Source organism: Elephantulus edwardii, unplaced genomic scaffold (genome assembly GCF_000299155.1).
Source record: "Elephantulus edwardii isolate Elephantulus edwardi_28Jun2011 unplaced genomic scaffold, EleEdw1.0 scaffold00227, whole genome shotgun sequence".
Taxonomy (NCBI): Eukaryota; Metazoa; Chordata; class Mammalia; order Macroscelidea; family Macroscelididae; genus Elephantulus; species Elephantulus edwardii.
Genome location: NW_006399977.1, coordinates 248,426 through 263,145, shown reverse-complemented (window position 1 = coordinate 263,145; position 14,720 = coordinate 248,426). Strand labels below are relative to the sequence as shown.

Genomic DNA, 14,720 nt, shown 5'->3' with positions numbered 1-14,720 from the left:
CATTGCAGTTGGCGCAGGATAGAGCAGGGTTTAGGGCTGTTGTGCATAGTGTCGCAATGAGCCACAAACGACTCGACGGCACATAACAACAACAACAACAACAACAACATGACTTTAATGATATTGTTCAATAATTTATATACTCTGTTGGCTCATCTTTCTTTGGAATGGAATCATATATGAATCTCTTCCAATTGGTTGGCCAGGTAGGTGTCTTCCAAATTCCTGGCACAGACTGGAGAACATGTCCAGGGCTGCTTCTGTCATTTGGAACATGTCAATTGGTATCTCAGCGATTCCTGGGACCTTATTTTTTGCCAATGCTTTCAATGCAGCCAATACTTCCTCCTTCATCACCATTGGCTTTTTATTCTACTTCCTGAAATGTTTTAGTATCAAACAATTCTTTTTTGTTACAGTGACCCTATATATTCTCCCCATCTTCTTTTGATGCATCCTGGATAATGAAAAATCTTCCCTATAACATCTCTCAATATTAGTTGAATTTATTTTTTAGTTTTTCCTGTTTAAAAATGCTGACCAAGAGGAAGCATTGTTATGGATGGAAAAATACTGACTGAAGTTACCAACTATTTAATTTTACTTGAACCCACGAACATCTTCCATGGTAACAGCGATGAAGAAAGCAAAAGATATAATGCACTGGGGTAATCAAGTGTCAAGAATCTCTCCACAGGGTAATGATGTCAGTTTAAAGACTAAGGTGCATCCAGTCCAAGCGATGGTCCTTTAAATTGCTTTCTGTCCATCTGAAGGTTGGATAATGAATAAAGATGACAGAACAAGTATCAAAGATTTTGAATTGTAGTGTTGAAAAAGAATACTGAATATCCCAAGAACTGTCAAAAGAACACAAATCTGTCTTGAAGGAAGTGCTACCAAATGCTCATTAGAGGTAAGGGTAGTCATACTTTATCTCACATTCTTTGACCAGTTCAGGAAGAATAAGTGCTCATAAAAAGACATCTGGTAAAGATTGAGGGTCAGAAAAAGAAAGAAGGACCCACAATAAGATAGTTTAAACCAGTGGCTGAAATAGTGTGCTTGAGCATATCAGAGGTGGTAAGGATGGTGGAGGACAGGGTGAGGGTCAGATCTGTTCTTCTTAGGGCTGCTCGGGGTATTAACCAATTCAACAGTACCTTAGAGCAACTGTAAGACCTGTTGCTGTTGTTAAGTGCCCTAGGAATGGCCTCTGACTCATAGCAGTTCTAGGCTAGAGGAAGCTGTGGTTCGTGTAGGCCATTTATTCTAAAGACTGATTGTCTCCTTGAGTCTTTTTTTTTAAATTTTCATGGCTTTTTTCCCCTCTACTAGTTTATTTATAAAATTCTTATACAAATTTGAACAAATTCTTTCAATTTCCCTCACAACCCCCATCAAATTGTCAACCCAGTGATCATTCTCCACTTCTCTCTGCACATGCACATCCCTTTGCTTCCAGCCTTTCTCACCCCTCCTGGATTCTTATACTCATTCTACAGTAACAGTTTTATACAATATTTATCCTTGTGGGACTGAGTTAGTTCACTTAGAATAATGCTCTCCAGTCCTTCCCAAGTTAGGTAATAATTTACAGTTATTGCTCCCGCGTGCTTCATAGTATTCCATTGTGTGAATGTACCATAATTCCTCAATCCATTTGCTTGTGGTGGTTGGACATTGGGGCTCTTTCCATGTTCTTGTGATGGTGAATAACGCTGCTATGAACATTGGTGTGCAAATCTCAGTTTGTGCCTCACTTCTCATATTCTCAGGGTAAATTCCAAGTAGTGGAATAGCTGGGTCACATGGAATTTCTATGTTCAGCTTTTTGAGGATTTTCTTTACTTCAGACAATCTCTTCCAGCAGAATTAACTGCCTGTGAAAACCTATGGGTTGGTTCAGACTTGCCTTACAGTACACAGTAACAACCACACGACAAACTCCTTTACCCTAGGTGGGAAGAAGCCAGTATTATATGGCTAATTGTAAGTGGATGTAGGGCATTATATTCTTTAACTATGTTATGCTAAGTATTCTAGATGTTCCTTGAAATGATGGTTCCAAGTCTTGAAGCCTAGAAATTCACATAAATATCTAGGGACTTTACATAACCCTCAATGAAATAGATTGACTCAGTGACTGGGGTAATAGGAGTAGATGTGTCAGTAACCATAAGTTTGGCTCAGGATAGAGCAGGGTTCAGAGCTGTTTTACATAGGGTCACTATGGGTAATAAACAACTCCACAGCACTTAACAACATCTTCTGTGTGCTCTCTTATATGTGAATATACATGTAGCACATACAAATGTGAACACAAATGGCGACAATTGTATCTATATATGTACAGTATATGTTTCTACATGTCCTCCTACATCTTTATAATATATGTATTTATGCATATGTTGTTCTTTGTTTCTTTTCATAAGCCTCAGGGTACATAGTTTCTTTGAACCATTTGTTATTTCTAAAATCAAAATAACCTTCCTATATAAAGAATAAATACTCAGACTAAATTTTATGTTAAAATTTTGGTAAGTTTTTATTCCTTATTTTAACAAAATACAACCATCTTCACTTTCTTATTTCTCTGATTTGTTATTTAGACAGTTCTAGCTCTCCCTCTTTCGATAAATGTAATCAAAACCAAAAACTGTTTAAATGAAACATTATCTTATAATCACCAATCTGCTTATTAGAGTGTTTGCAATAAACAGAAAGTTTTGTGATTTAAAATTCTAGAATATAATTCCACTGAGTTTAGGTCTGATTTGAATTAAAACTGAATTTTTAAAGGAACAATCTTAGGGGAGCTCTGGTGGCCTAGTGGCAAGAAGCTGCACTGCAATCCCAGAGGTACATGGTTCGAATCCACCAGATGCTCTGCCGGGAAAGGAGGGACAGTCTCCTCCAGTACCAGTCAGATCTGATTTGACGGTACACAGACACACACACACACACACACATAATAATAATAAAATAAAATAACAAAAAAATAAAATAAAGGAACAATCTTTAAATTTTATTTATAAATATTGTCATTATTAAGAATTTTAAGGGAACTCTGGTGGCCCAGGGGTAAGAAGCTTTATTGCAACCCCAAAGACACACAATTTGAATCTGCCAGCTGCTCCATGATTTTCTCCCGTGTGATTTACTGCCTCTGAAATCTTTCCTCTAAAAACTCACTGTAGGATTAGCTATGGGTTGATTATGACTCGATGGTACTGCATTGATTAAGTGTTTGACCAAATTAACAAACACATCTCTCTTAAACAATCACTCTCATTTATAAACTTGGGCTTTCAAATTGGAGCTATAAATGTAATATATTCAATTTTTCTTTTGAAGTACTTCAGGCACTTGGCCAGACAAGTTAGTCTTCTAATGAGCATAATGGTCATAAGAATTTTAATAAGTCATTCAAGTTTAACGAATCACCAAATTTATAAATATTATAAGTCTCATTCTCTTAAACATTCTAATCTTGTTTACTAACTTCGCAAAGAAGAAAAAACAAACCCTCACATCTTCAACTTGCTATCACAAGGCTTAAATTGAAATCACAAAGCTAATCCATCAGAGTCTTTAAAATGCCCATTCTAAATCATTACAAACATGTTAAATATCGAATATACACAGATTTTCCCAGTGATTAAAAACTTGGTCTTGAACTTGACATGAAAGTATTAATACTTTATCATCTTTATAATTAATTCTAAATCATCCTGGATTTCTAAAGATACTCACTAAGGGAACAGTTTTATCACCTCAGATGTGAAGCCTGAAGCTTTGCGTGCTCTGAATAATTCTTCTCATTTCAAATGTGATCACCTGGAGCCCTTTTTAACAGGAGTCTGAGAGCAGGGTGTTGGCTTGTTGACATCTTCTGATGCTCTGAGGGAGAATCTCTTCCAAACTTCCTCCCTCGCTCCTGGGAGCTCCCGGTGCTTGGTGACTTACAGCTGTGGAGTCTAATAGCCATGTTTCCTTGTTTATCTCTCAGTGGCTGTACTTTTCTTTTGTAGCACACCAGAAAGATTGCATTAAACCCACACATCTCTGGGATTGCTTCATGTTGACAGATAATATACTCCAAAGATCCTATTTCCAAATAAAACTAGGTTTACAAGTACCAGGAGTTAGGACTTTAAGTTTTCTGGGCACACAGTTGAATCCATAACTGTGTTACAGGAATTTTGCCTCAATGAAAACATTACTTCCATTTTGAAACAGATGAGGGGGGAAACTGTTTAAAAGGGATATGTGATTAGGTATTTTGTCATTACAGGAGTCCAGAACGAAGGCTGCATAGTGGAGTAGACCTGGGTGGAGGGATTGTAAAACAATTGAAAGAATTTTTCTTTTACTTTTCAAAGAGAAGAGTATACTGGGGGTGGGGGGGAGGCAGGGAGAAAAGTGCAACAATGAATGAATGGAAATCCAAAGTCTCTGCAAATTTTCATTGAATAATAATAATAATTTTTTTTTTTTAAATAAGACTTTTTTTTCGGTGGCGGGCTCCTGGATTGCCGGGTGCTAGGCGGGCGGTGTCAGGCTCTCGGTGGCGGCAGAGGCAGCGGAGGCCAGGGAGGAAGACGCTGTAACGAACGATCCACAGATCGGCATGGCTGCCACTGCCGCTGTCAGCCCCAGCAAGAATAGCTTTGGAATCTTATCTTCCGAAGGAAACATACTTCAGATCCAGGGGTCACAAATGAGCATGTCCTATCCTGGAGGGCAGCTGGTGTTCGCTATCCAGAATCCCACCATGATCAAAGAATCAATGCCAATATCCAGTGCCAGCCGGCCCCACAGATTCAGGCAGGCGGTTCCCAGGTCATTCAGGTGCAGCCCAATCTCACCAACTAGATCCAGATCATCCCTGGCACCAACCAAGCCATCATCACTCCCTCACCGTTCAGCCACAAACCTGTTCCCATCAAACCAGACCCCATCCAGAAGTCAAGTAAGACCCCCACCCCCAGGCAGAGTGGGGCCAATGTGGTGAAGCTGACAGTGACGGTGGCAATGTGACTTTTACTCTGTCCGTCAATATCCTTGTGAACACCAGCAACCATGACTCAGCTGTATGCTGAAAGTACCCCCACTCCACTATCCAAGACTAACAAGAAAGCAAGGAAGAGCCCTTCTGCCTCCCACCCCCATGGCCGTGGTCAAGCAGGTGGAGATGGCGATCAAGACTACCGCAGAAAATATCATCCAAGCAAGAAACAACCAACTTACTGTTCAGAGCCCTGGTGCAGGCCAGCAGGCTGTGGTGCAGCAGGTCCAAATGGTGTCCCCCAAAGCGGAGCAGCAGAATGTGGTGCAGATCCCCAGCAGGCCCTGCGGGTGGTACAGGCAGCATCTGCCACCCTCCCCCACCTACCGTCAGAAGCCCAGAACTTTCAGATTCAGGTGGCTGAGCAGATGCGCACTCAGGTCTGCATTCCCACGCCTTCCGGTGAGGTGCAGATGGTCCTTGTCCAGGACAGCTACCCAGCAACAGCTGTGACCACCTCTACTACCACGCGTAGCAGCCCTGCATCTGGGACTACTCATGTCAGTGGGACCAGCAAAAAGCATTCAGCTGCAATCCTCCAAAAACAACGGCCCTTGCCCTTACCCTAACCCTAACCCTAACGCTAACCCTAACCCTGCTGGGAGCCTCATCAGCTTGAATTGACCATCAACATCAATGGTGTCCAGTTCCAGTGTGTGCCTGTCACCATCACCAACACTGGCGGGCAACAGCAGATGATGGTGCAGAATGTTTCTGGGAACAAGCTGACCATCAGTGGACTGAGCGCCACCCAGATCCAGCTACATACAGAGGGAGCAGGCCCTGGCCGGGGAGACCCCTCCTGGGGAGAAGCGACGTTGCTTGGCGTACACGTGCATCAACTGCAAAGATGGAGACAAGAGAGTTGGAGAGCAGGACAAGAAGCACATATGCCATATCCCTGGTTGTGGGAAGACTTTCCAGAAGACATCCTTGCTGAGGGCTCATGTGCGCCTGCGCACTTGTGAACGGCCCTTTGTCTACAGCTGGTTCTTCTGTGGAAGGATGTTCACACGGAGCGACGAGCTCCAGAGGCACATGCGCACCCACACAGGGGATAAATACTTCCAGTGTGTTCAGCGTCAGAAGTGCCTCATGAGGAGTGACCGCCTCTCTAAGTGTAAGAATCAAATATCAAAAACTCAGTTTCTGACAAAGTGCAGCTACCTCCATCCCACTTGCTCGTGTAGTTTCCAGTGAGCAACCTCCCCCACCTGTGATAAACCACACTCTTGTTGGCCGACTTCCATAAAGTGGAGCTCTTCTTCAAGGACATAAGGGATTTTTTTCTGCAGCCCTGTGTCTGAAGTAACTAGTCAGACTCAAATAGGTCTCCAAGCTGCTTCCCCACCAAACAAGCTCAAACAAGTCTCCAAACTGCCTCCCTGAGCTATGGCTAGCCAATAAAGAGCAAACTAGTGTATTGAATGTACCATGGACTGCCAAGAAAACAAACAGATTCATCATAGAGAGGATTAAACCAGGCTGCTCCTTGGAGGCAAGGATTCTGGGGCTTCCTCTGACATACTTTGGACATGTTGTAAGGAGAGACAGGTCTTTAGAGAGGGACATCATGCTGGGTAGAGTGGAGGGACAGCGCAGGAGGGGAAGACCCTCTATGAGGTGGCTTGATTCAGTGACTGGGGTACTCGGGTGATTCAGTGACTGGGATACTCGGGATGGGTTTGTCAGAGACAATGAGATTGGCACGGTTTAGGGCTGTTGTACATAGGGTCGCTATGAGTCGCAAATGACTCGATGGCACATAACAACAACAAACAACAGTACTAGAACGGCTATAAGTAACCAATCATAAACTATGTAGCTAGACAAAGAACCAAGAAAGTATAAAAGGGAGGGTTCGCTTTGTCTCGGGGCTCTCAGGTGGACGCAGCTGTGTCAGCACGCGGGAGCCCGGGTTCAAACTCGAAATAAACTTTATTAATTCGGCTAATTGGCTCGGTGGTCTTTTCTGGGGACTCGCTCCGTTACACTAAGCATTACAAGACCTACCTGGTCACAAAGAACTTGTTAGGCCAACCAAGGTAGCAGGCCCTGAAGCAGCAGTCCCCCATCCATGTCCTCCCTGGACCCTGGCGGAAAGGAAAGCCCTGGTTGCCTGGGCCCACCCACAGCCCTCTCCTGTTCCACATCTGTCCCGACAGTAAGGGGCTCTGCTGCCCCCCCCCCCACACCTCCTCCTGAAGCCCCCTGGCTCTGTCCAAGGCCCCTCCATCCACCATGAGCTCCCGGCCTGCCCAGACCATGGACATGGGCCGTGCCTAACGAGACATTCTAAACCAGGACGAGTGGGAACCCTTATTTCCAAAGAAAAAATGTGAATTTCACTCCGTCAAGGAGCAGAGTGAGCGCCCCCTTCTGCCCCTCCACGTACACTATAGCGACCCAGAGCCTGGCCAGCCTGAGTCATATCGTGCCACGCCCCACCCCTCTCCTGTTCCTATCTGGCCCCACCACACACAGCGGTCACCCGTGGGTCTTACACCCAGGGCTTACCATGCATCCTCCTTTGGGGAGGCTCAGGTGGCCGTCCTCACTTCACATTCCTGCCCCCTCCCAGCCACGGCTCTCGTCCAGCACATTCCGACTTTTTATTTAAAAGTAAAGATACCCACAGACTTAAAACAAAACAAAACAAAAAACCAAAACAAAACTTGTTTTACCTCAACAAAATTTCTATATTATTATCGTTATTCCCCAGTCAGCTGAGGTTAACAATCAGATGTTACCTTCACTCTTTCACTAGCTGTTCTGATTAGGTTTCAACAATACAGAGGCCCTCTTGTTAAGAAGGATGTAAGTGCAAATGGATAAGAGAGATACTTAAAATCAACCTGGCCCCAGCTTTATAGGAACAAATTGACCTGATTCCTTGTCAATGAGATGATTGGCAATGATATTCACTTCCTCCATTCCGGAATAGAAATTTTACCAAACACCAAGATACTTAGGGCTGAGATCAATATAGTTTCTCAGAATGGCATCCATTTCTTGTTTTAACACCTGAAAGTTATCTGTTGTAAATTGAATGACCCAATTCTTGTGGTACCTTCTCTAAAATATGACAAAAACTTGTAGCACATTCAATCTCAGAAAATCTTATGATAGGTAATAGTCTTATAGGGAGCTCTGGTGGTACATTCTGTAGGAAGCTGTGCTGCTAATAACAAAAGTTGCACCTTTCTGGTGGTTGCAATGACCAATAGCTCTGAGGGAGAAGATGTGTTATCTCTTCCCATATAATCTACCACCTTTAGAGACAATCTAGAAGCCTAGATAGGAGTTGGTTCCAAATTCACAGTGATGAGATGTTGAGTAACATTATTCCCATTTTACAGAGGAAGTTGACTATAATTAACCACAAAGCTGCTAAGTCCTTTGTGGACTGCCACCCTTTTGATTGGCAGCACAGACAGTGTCAATCATTTGTCTCTCCAGGGCTCTGAGCATGGCGCAGATCGTGAGGTTGGTGCAAGATACGGCAAAGCCACCATCTGTTTGCTGTTCATGGGGTCACTACGAGTTATAGCTGACAGCACCTAAAACCAATAATAAAGTTTGCTTATCTAATAAATGTTATTTAGTCTGAGACCTTTAAGTAGGTTTATAAAGCCCAAGGTTTTAAACAAATAAGCTTTTCTATCCTACCTGTCCTAAAAATAATTTATCAAGCCAATATTTCCAAGGTGAAGGAACTTACAGTATATGTAGTTTGTGCTCACTAAATATCCACACTTTGCTCTACAATTCCCCACCTTCTTCTCTCAGTTGAGCTGGACCATGTGACTAACTCTGGTGTAAGAACTATGGGGAGAAATGAGATGCATCACTTTCAATACTTGACCAATAATAACAGAGGTGAGTTTTCTGAGTTCTTTCTCATCATTCACAAAACTATTATGGAAGACCTTTGCACTGGCAAATTTGCAAAGATGAAAGTAGTGTGGATCCTCGAATCACTGTTAGACAGAGCCAAGGATGGGTTTACTAGTTTCCCCAAATACAACAAACTGACAATTTAGTTTGTACCTTTCATATTAAATCAATCTTCATATCAGGCCCAAGAGTGTATGGGCCTCAGCCCCAAACAACTTTTAATCACAAAGGTGCACCCACCAGGTCCCAATAATTTTAAATAAAAGGCTCCCACAACTAATTGCAAACTAAATTAAAAAAAATACTTAAAAACCCCAAACTGACAGTAAATAAAATTTAAAAATAAAATTTAAAAAGACCTACCTATTGTTTCAAAGAAGAGGCTATCAAGCCTCAACAACTTTTAATCACAAAAGCCATCCACTGGGTCCTAACTGGTTTAAACAAGAGGCTCCCAACTCACAACTGATAGTCAATTAAATAGCCCACAAGTGACTCTTCAATAAATAAAAAAAAGAGAAGCCAAAACAAAGGGAAAAGATACCAAAGTAAAAGAGCTGAACAGAAGATTTCAAACGGCAGCTTGAAAAATCAAAGCAGAGTGTTATAATGGAAATGCAACAAGCTGGAATTGGAGAATAAAAAGGAAAGAATTTATTCTGCATTTCTTAAGTTGAGAAAATGAAAAAACAAGTTTAAGCCTCAAGTCAATATTGAAAGATGTTATGGGCAATGTTTTAAAAGACCCAGGAAGCATCAGAAGAAGATAGAATATACAGAGTCACTGTACCAAAAAGAAATGACTGACACGGAAAATTTCAGGAAGTACCATATGTGCTGGAGCCAGTGGTAGTGAAGGAGAAAGTTGAGGCTGCACTGAAGGCATTGGAGGAAATAAGACCCAGGAATCAATGGGTACAATTGACTTGTTTCAATTAACAGATGATGGCCCTGGATAATTCATTAGTTTATTCCAGCATATTTGGAGGGCCGCTGTCTGGCCATGGATTGGAAGAGGTCCATATTTATTCCCAAAGAAGGTAATCTAACAGAATGTGGAAACTATCAAAGAGTATCGCTTGCAACCAAAAATACTGCTAAAGATCATTCAAAAATGGGTAGAACACTACATAGACAAGAAACTCTCAGAAGTAGGATCAGGATTTAGAAGAGGCTGTGGCACCAGGGATATCATTGCTAATGTCAGATGGATTCTAGAGCAAAGTAAAGAATACCAAAAGAATATAAATTTATGCTTTATTGACTATGCAAAGGCATTTGCCTGTGGGGGTCATAGCAAGTTATGGCTAACATTGAGAAGAATGGGAATCTCAGAACACTTAATTGTGCTCATGTAAAACCTATACCTGACACCCAAGCAGATATATGCACACCCATGTTTATTGCAGCTTTGTTCACAATAGCAAGGAGTTGGAAACAACCTAAGTGCCCATCAACAAACTAATGGCTAGAGAAGCTGTGGTATATTCGCACAATGGAATACTATGCTGCATTAAAAAACAAGGAACTCATGCAATATTACTCAAAATGGTTGACTGGTTGACTCTGGAGAACATTATGCTGAGTGAAATGTCCCAGTCACAAAGGGACAAATATTGCATGGTGCCACTGTTGTAGAATGGGACTGTCCTTGGGGTTGGGGAGAGACTGAGTAAGATGGGTTCAATAATGTATGCTGCTCTGAAACAGAGAAGGGAGAAAACTGTTTAAAAGAGATATGTGATTAGGTATTTCTATCATGACAGGAGTCTAGAGCGATGGCTACATGGTGGAGTGGACCTGGGGGAGGGTTTGTAAAATAATGAAAGAATCTTTTCTTTTACTTTTCCAAGAGGGTAATGTCTGGTGGGGGGAAGCCTTCGGAGGGGACAAATCTACAACAATGAATGAATGGAAATCCAAAGCCTCTGTAAATTTTCACTGAAATTAATAACAAATTTAAATTAAAAAAAAGAATTAAGTTAGAGTAAGGATGGCAATGGAACCACCTTACCTCTGTAACTTGATTTGTGCCACTATTAGAACCTCTACTCAGAATATTATTGCTTTTCAATTTTTGACTCATGCACTTTTAACTTGTTAGTTAAATTTGTATCTTCTAGGCTGCAACACTTCCATGATACATCTTCAAGGATATGAACATGTACGGCTAAGCACAATTGATAACAGTGCATCTAAATTCCAAAATCAATCTCCATAATAGTCTATGTGTTTTCTACTGCCAAGGGGGCCCTTTAGAGTAGTGAGAGAAGATCTTCACCCTGAAACCCACAGCGTCCCTTTTTAGCAGGAAATAGCTAAGAGAGTATGCCATCCCCTTTTCCTTATGAATCAGGGTGAAGTCTCTCTCAGGGAGGAGTGATAGGGAATGGCAAGGGACACACTGACAAAGGAGATTAATCAGAACTGGCTTTGACAAGCACTGTGGCAATTGGACAATTAAAACAGACATTGGGGGGGGAAGAAGAACAAACTGGGGATGAGGGTGGAGAAAAACCCAAAATCTCTGTAAATGTTCATTAAAACTAATAAAATTTAATGAAAAAAAGAAAAAAAAAACCCTATACCTAGATCAAGATGCTATTGTGAAAACGGAGCAAGGTAACACTACATGGTTTAAAATTGAGAAGAGAGTGTGTCAGGGTTGCATTCTTTCTCCATACCTATTCAATCTCTATGCTGAGCAAATTATTTGAGAAGCTGGATTCTATGAAGAAGAATATGGCAACAGGATCAGAGCTCTGGAGAATGCAGGTATAACCTGCAATATGCAGATGAAAGGAGGACTTGTAGCACTTGTTGCAGAAAATCAAGAAATGCAGCCTTCAGTGTGGATTGCATCTCAATGTCAAGAACAAAAATTCTTACCATTGGACTGACGGGCAACATCATGACAGATGGAAAAAAGACTGAAACTTCATCTTATATGGATTCACAGTAACACCCCCGGTTCCAGCAGCCAGGAAATCAGGATATGTATTGCACTGGAAAAATCTGCAGTTAGGGACCTGTCTAATTTATAAAGGCGTCATGAGGTCGGTTTGATTACTAAACTGCACCTAATTCAGCCATGGTCTTTCTGATCACTTGCCATACATCTGAGGACAGTGAATAGGAATGACAGAAGAATTAATACCTTTAAGCTCTGGGGTTGGATAAGAATACTGAACATCTCATGGAGTGCCAAAAGAACAAATATCTCTTGGAGAAAGTGCAGCTAGAGTGCTCTTTAGAGACAAAGAAGATAAAGCTTTGCCTTACATATTTCAGACATGTTGCTAGGAGGGGCTGTTCCTTGGAGACGGACATGACATTTGGAAAAAAGAGGGTTAGCAAAAGAGAGGAAGACTCTCAACTAGGTAGATGGACACACTGACTGCTGAAAGGAGCTCTAGTGTGTCAGGAAGTATGAAGATGGCACACAATAGGACAGAGTACAGATATGTTGTTCATAGGGTCACTACAAGTCATACTAGACTAAACGGCACCTACCAACATTTACTAGTCTGATTGAACAGTTTCATCTTTGAATTTATAGATTATTAAGATCTATATTTATTGTCATTCCAAATGAAGGTGATCCAACAGAATGTGGAAATTATACAACAATATCACTAATGTCACATGCAAGCACGATTCTGCTGAAGATGATAAAAAACCATCTAGAACAGCACATCAGCAGAGAATTGCCAAATATGCAAGCTAGACTGAGAAGAAGATGTAGCGCTAGAGACATTGTAGCCAAAGTTAGATGGATCTTAGCTGAAAGCAGAGAGTACTATAGGAATGTCTTTCTATGTTTCATTGAATATGAAAAGGTTTTTGACTGTGAATAAACAAAAAATTGTGGCTAACCTTGAGAAAATGGGAATCCCAGAACACTTGATTGTGCTTATGCAAAACTTATACTTGGACCAAGAAGCTGTTGTTCAAAATCAGGAAAGAGTGCATCAGGGAGGCATCTTGTCTCCATATGATTTCAATTTAAATGCAGAACAGATCATTTGGGAGGCTGGATTTTACGAGGAAGAATGTGACATCAGGATTGTAGGAAGACTTATCAACAACAACCTGCATTACATAGATGACACAGTCTTGATTGCCAAAACTGAGGAGGACTGAAGTGTTTTTACAGAAGTTCAAGGACGGCAGCATTCAGTATGGATTGAAGCTCCACATCAAGAAAACACAAATTCTCACAACTTGGCCAATTGTCAACATCATGATGGATAGAGAAGAGATTGAGATTATTAACAATTTCAGCTTGCTTGGTTCTGTAGTCAGAAAATTAAAAGACAAATTGCATTGAGAAAAATCTGGGGTCAGAAACCTCTCCAGAGTGCTGAAGAGCAGTGACGCCAGTTTATAGACTAAGGTTTGTCTCTTTTAAACCATAGTCTTCACAATTACTTGCTTTGCATTAGAGAGTTGAACACTGAGTAAGAATGATAGAAGAAGAATTGATGCTTTTGAATTGTGGTGCTGGATATAAGTAATGAACAGACCATGACCTGAAAAGAACAAGCAAGGTTTTTTTTCTGAGAGGGTAAGACCAAGATGCTCCTTGGAGGCAAGGATTTCAAAGCTCTATCTCACATACTTTGGCCATGTTGCCAGGAGGGGCTAGTCCTTGGAGAAGGATATCATGCTTGGAAGTTTGCAGAGTCTATGTAGGAGAGAAGATTTTGGATGAGATGGATTAACAGTCACTGGGGTAATTTGGGCAGGTGTGTCAGAGGCAATGAGATTGGCTTAAGATAAAGCAGGTTTCTGAGCTATTGCACCTAGGGTCACAGGCAACAACACAACACATAAAAACAACAACAAATAAGTTCAAGTGAAGCCATGCTTGTCTTGCTTACTGCATACTCTGTCCATCCTTATCAGGAAATTTGACGATTCTTTGATTCTCTTTGAAGGAGTTGTAAGTTAAGAAAGAAATAGATGCCAGTCACACCTAGAAGCAGAGTCTTTTATATGAGGAAATGAGAATTTGCTCACTAACATTAACATTTAGCAAGTCAACACAAGTAAGACTGTGCTTACTTTGAGAATTTGCCATCATTGTTGGAGGAAAGTAAATCTCTACTAGACCCATGTCGGACTATGACTTCAGTGGAAAGTAAGATTTCCTTGTGTTAAACTCAGAGATTTTTGTCATTAATTTGTTCCTAAACCTATCCTAATTTCTTCTGGCATGGAAATGTCATATAATAAATGCAATAGATCATTAGCTTCTGGGTCAGAATTTTCCAAGTGATTTCTTGGGTTTCTATGGCGACTTATAGGCATGATGTCTGAGTACAGTGGTAGTGGAGATGCATTTATTCCAGTTACAAGGAACAGTCCTGAGTATTGCATACTTAAAGCTGTACTATTTCTATTAGGAATAACCACAAACCTACAAATAATCCTTTGGGACGCTGGATAACAACAGTCCTAATGAAGTAAGAATGCCTTTGTCTTAAAAGATCATCCTTTATAAACAAACATAGAAAGGATCATGAGGTGAAAAAAAATGTTCTAACATTATAGGGAGTGTATTACAATACATGGTATTGACAGAGCTTGAGGCCAAGCAAGACAATTTTAAGGTCTGAAATTGAAATTTCTCACTAATAAATTCTTTACCCCATGACAAAGGGGAGCCTTGAACGAGAGAGCTTACTAACCCCTGGGAGCTTGTTCAGACACTGATAGCAAACTCAATCTTCCTGGGCCAAGCAGAGGT

General features: G+C 41.2%; 1 pseudogene; it reads left to right on the top strand.

Moving 5' to 3' along the window:
- The first annotated feature begins 4,633 nt into the window (after nt 1-4,633).
- Nucleotides 4,634-7,120, top strand: LOC102858164 (annotated as a pseudogene).
- The last annotated feature ends 7,600 nt before the right edge of the window (nt 7,121-14,720 follow it).